This window comes from Tachysurus vachellii, chromosome 8 (assembly GCF_030014155.1).
Source record: "Tachysurus vachellii isolate PV-2020 chromosome 8, HZAU_Pvac_v1, whole genome shotgun sequence".
In the NCBI taxonomy this organism is placed as follows: domain Eukaryota; kingdom Metazoa; phylum Chordata; class Actinopteri; order Siluriformes; family Bagridae; genus Tachysurus; species Tachysurus vachellii.
In genome coordinates this window covers 28,586,502-28,591,501 of record NC_083467.1, presented here as the reverse complement: position 1 = coordinate 28,591,501, position 5,000 = coordinate 28,586,502, and the positions used below count along the sequence as shown (strand labels likewise).

General features: G+C 42.1%; 1 protein-coding gene across 1 annotated transcript in view; it reads left to right on the top strand.

The window, feature by feature from the left end:
- The window catches only part of map2 (microtubule-associated protein 2), a 122,800-nt gene that overhangs the window by 37,024 nt on the left and 80,776 nt on the right, over positions 1-5,000 (top strand). The window contains exon 2 of the mRNA XM_060877120.1: positions 2,994-3,058. The gene's annotated coding sequence lies outside the window, so the exon portion shown is untranslated. The remainder of the gene's footprint in view (positions 1-2,993; positions 3,059-5,000) is intronic.

Below are 5,000 nucleotides of genomic sequence, written 5' to 3'. Positions count from 1 at the left end.
ACGCTGTAGTCCGACAATCTATCATCAGATCGACTACTAAAATGGGCCTGGATGTGACCTCAGTGTTTTCTCATTAGATGTTCCTAGTGATCTTGTATTCTTCATCTCTTTCTAGCTGTATTTCATGTCTTTATTTGACCTCTGACTGTCTTTAACCCTGAGTATTGATCTATCTCTCTACCCTGTCTGCTACCCGACCTCATTTATCTTCATGGTTTTTAGACCAGCTCTAATGTCTGAATGTATTAAATGTCATAAAATTATACATTTGTTTTTATTTCTTATCCATGAAGCATACTACTTCTGTGTAGAATGTCCTAATACATTCACAGGGGCAAAAAAACACACACTCCTCAATCTGGTGAAGTTTTCTGTAATGTCATGATTATGAGCACTTTGTAACCATCAGAGTTAAAAGTGTTACCGTAAGTTTTCCGACACAGGAAAGTCCTTAGGACTTTTATTTTGCTTTCTCTGAAACATATTGTAATCTTTTTGTTTCATTAAATTTAAGGTAGAGAAAGAAAGAGGCATTTTTATCTGTTGTAACACAATTTGAGGATGAAATAATTTTGTTTTGCAGAAATTCTACAACATTTGGTGTAACTATAAGTGAATAAAAAGTACAGCATATATTGTTTGGTTCAGGAGCAAAAAAACAATTGAGTGACACTTAATGCTCAGAAAGCTAAAACTTTTAGAAAAAAAATCTCAAAAAAAAAAAGTTCACTATCTGAAAGATAAATCCTAAAGAGTTTTATGGTTATCAGATGTTTATGTTAGACACGAGCGATATATCCGCACCAGTAATCCACAACCAGGTCTGTTCTTCCTCATTATGTGCAGGCGGATGTTTTTTTTTTAAATCCCTCCTTCTATCTGTTCATCGTCATCTCAGCTAAAGCAATCAGACATGGTATTTAAGCAGGATCGACTGCCAGCTCACCTATGAAGTGTAAGAGACAGAGCTGTGGTTTGACATGTCAAGATGGCAGCAGCAGGGTTTTAACATAAGAAGTGTGTTAGTATTAGTACTGTAGGTATTGGGCCGCTAGAACGGTACGTGCTTTGGTGTTGAGTCTACACTCTACAGGTCTCTGGAAATGTGTCGGGAACAACGTACACTGTCCTTTACGAAGACATTTTTCATTCAATCAGCTGCTGTTTAGATGACGGGCTGATAGGGACCTCTGACCAGTGGCGGAGCCGGAGGGGTGTCTGGGTGGCACTGAACACCCCTGACATCTGATTGGCCACCTGAATTTTTATTTGATAGCATTGGAAGTTTGATGCTGATTGACAACTCATTTCACCTATCAAAAGAAGTCTTCGCTTGACTTATATATAGAATATAGATATATATTCTACCTCTAATGAGCAATTATGGGATTCATCCATGCTCGTTATTAGGGTAATTTGTGTCATAGTCTGTGGACCCCCTAAAGTTGCCTTGGCCACCCCCTGGCCACCCCATGTATAAACCTCTAGTTCCGCCACTGCCTCTGACTACCTACGAATTGTTTTTCCGTTTGAAGACAGGTGGGGGATGGGGTTAGGTTGTGGGGGTGGGGTTGATTTGTGTTTTGTTGAACATGGGGGTTGCCATTTTACAAGTAGGACCATTAGGACCATCATATTCTCTTCTCTTATTAACCCTGGCTTTTAGAGGTCTCTGATGAGTGTATTTATGGTCCTCATAATGTATGTCCACTTATACGTGTGTGTGTGTGTGTGTGTGTGTGTGTGTGTGTGTGTGAAAACTTCATCTCAGCATGTATTATATTCTGCATTCGTCTAAATCTCTGACCACTGACCAACATAAACGACCCAGAATTCCTCTCATGATCGTCTCCTCGAACCTAAGATCTTCACAAGACAACAGAACAAAATGGCTGCTTTCAGCATGAACAGCAAACAAAATTAGCACTTATTTTTACTATATACAGCTTTATTTACAAACATGTTTAAACACTGACAGAACAGTGTGAGGTAAATATATATATATATAATCATTTACAATCCTGTTAGCTAGGCTAGCTTGTTTGCTAGCGAAAGGCAACCCGTTTGTTTCACTCGTCGTACGACTTCCGACGTCCGACTTCTGAGTTAAGTGAAACTTAAAGCAGTGATGAAAGGAGAAGAGTGTGTTGTGAGTGTTGGAGTACACCACAGCACACACAGATGGCAGCAGAGCCGTGCGACCACACTTCGTTCGGCTTCTGGAAGTTTCTGCTGTAGTGACTCATTGATTGTTTAGTTGCCTAGTGCTGTAGTGCTGAGGCTCCAATTCACACAGGATGCACACACATCCCCAAACACACACACACTCATTTCTCATATTCCATTGACACACACACACTGACATTGACCCTCTAAACACATGCACACACACGTACGAACACAGCATTGTGTTATAATTCACTATTTTTCTGTTGTACACTTCCTCAGTGATCTGTGACTGAATATTCTGTACACTTATACGTTGTATTCTGATTCTTTTTTATTTAATAGATAAAAAAGGACTAAGAGTCCTGCAATCATTAGGTCATAAGCATTTTTGTGTGTTTTCTCTGCCTTAAAATAGATGAATATTACTCAGAATCACGATAATGTTTGAAGAGTGATACACACATTGTGTTGATCTCTTGTGTCTTTTTGACATGAATTGCACAGTATTGAAGAAAAAATAACACAATATTTAAAATGAGTTTTGTTAGCCACGTGTGTGTGTACCGATGCCCTCCTCTGCTATAGTGTCAGGCTGCTGCGTGCTGGCAGCTGGTGTGTGTGTGCGTGTGTGTGATGGTGTGTGTGTGATGGTGAGGAGGAGCTCAGGCAGTGTGTGAGTGGGAGTCTCTGTGCTAAAGCTTTTCCAGGAGACTCAGTGTTTCTGTTTCTGGACAACGCTTGCTACAGCCACGGCAGTCACATGACCACAATTTAGGACACCTTGGTCTCATCTGTTTTCTCTCTCTCTCTCTCTCCTCTCTCAGGTCCACCTGGTCTGGTTCTGCCTCCTTGCACTGTGCAACACTGAAAACGAGCATCCTGCTCACAGGTAGGCATCTCTCTCTCTCTCTCTCTCTCTTATCTCTCTCTCTCTCTCTCTCTCTCTCTCCCTCTCTCTGTCTCTCTCTCTCTCTCTCTCTCTCTCTCTCTCATCCCTTTTCTTTCTTTTATTCTCTCTCTTCTCTCTCTCTCTGTCTGCAGAGATGCTGCGTCATTGTGTTCAGTGTTCAGGATTTTTTAACGGTGTGAGCCTTTGTCTCTCTTTTTCTCTTTCATTCTCTTTGTTGTTCTTTCTCCCTTGAGCTGATCAACCAAGAGTGCTGCATCACTGATTTATGCAGCTGTGTGTGTGTGTGTGTGTGTGTGTGTGTGTGTGTGTGTGTGTGTGTGTGTCTCCACATGCTGTTTGCGTAATGAGAATCTGTAAGTGTTACTATTCTCAAAGAAGTGAACATTTTCTGTTACTGTACTGTGTGTGTGTGTGTCTAACCATTATACACTAAACCAAATGATCATGTGTGTAAACACACACACACACACTTACACATACCCTTACACATACAAACACACACACACACACGCACTTACACTTACACATACACACACACAAACACACACACACACACACTGACATGTGGATTTGAGGATTTGATAAATAGCCAAGTGTCATTTCTCATGGGCTCTGTCACCTGAAATGAGTTTTACACTGGAGTGTGTGAGTGAGAGTGTGTGAGTGAGAGAGGGTGAGAGAGAGAGAGAGAGAGAGAGAGAGATTCTAGACAAGAAGAGAGAGGAGGATAAGAATAATATTATAAACCAATAAATAGAGAAATAAATAAAAACTCACACACACACACACACACACACACACACACACACACACACACACACACACACTAAGTGGCTGTTCAGCGTACCCAGCTCAGAGCGTTTTCTTCATGTAATTTTTTTTTACTGAAATATTTTAACACAATTCTTCTGAAATGTCTGAGACCGAGCCGCTGTCCAGTCTGTAAACAAGCTCCTTAAGCGTCAGCTGTTTAAAGTGAGCTAATGGGTCCGTGCTTCATACACAGGTAGTCACACACCGAACACTTCCAGTTCAAGTGGGTAGAGTCATGGGAGTGCTGTTGCTAGGTAACAGGGAAGCATGGACGCTGCAGAATGCCTTGCTGTTATTTAACTGGAAATCAGACTGAGGGTTTCGTTAGCAGAACACAAGCAGTGCACTGGTGCTGGTGCCACTGCAGCACAGACTGGCCTTTATTATTAACTGCAAATAATCACTCTGGGATTAAAAAACTTTTCCTGCCTCATAAGATTGTGTGTTTGATAAATAGTCTGAGTTTCACATTTGTAGTAATTCGCTCACTTTAAAACACTGCCATGGTGTGTGTGTGTGTGTGTGTGAGAGAGAGAGATTGTGTGTGCATGTGTGTTTTTGTGCATGTGTGTGTGTTTTTACGTGTGTTTGTGTGTGGGGGCATGCATGTGTGTGTGTGTGCGCGTGTGTGTTTGTGTATGGGGGCATGCATGTGTGTATGAGTGCGTGTGCGTGTGTGTGTGTTTGTGTGTGTACTGTAAGTGTATGTGTGCGTGTGTAGTGGTGTGTGCGCGTGTGTGTTTGTGTATGGGGGCATGCATGTGTGTATGAGTGCGTGTGCGCGTGTTTGTGTATGTCTGTGTGTGTGTTTGTTTGTGTAAGTGTATGTGTGTGTAGTGGTGTGTGCTTGTGCATGTGTGTGTAGGCGTGTGTGTGTAGCGGTGTGTGCTTGTGCATGTGTGTGTGTAGGCATGTGTGTGTAGTGGTGTGTGCTTGTGCATGTGTGTGTAGGGGTGTGTGTGCGTGTGTGCGTATGTGTGTGTGCGCGTGTGTTTGTGTATGTCTGTGTGTGTTTGTGTAAGTATATATGTGTGTAGGTGTGTGTGTGTAGCGGTGTGTGCTTGTGCATGTGTGTGTAGGGGTGTGTGTGCGTATGTGTGTGTGCGCG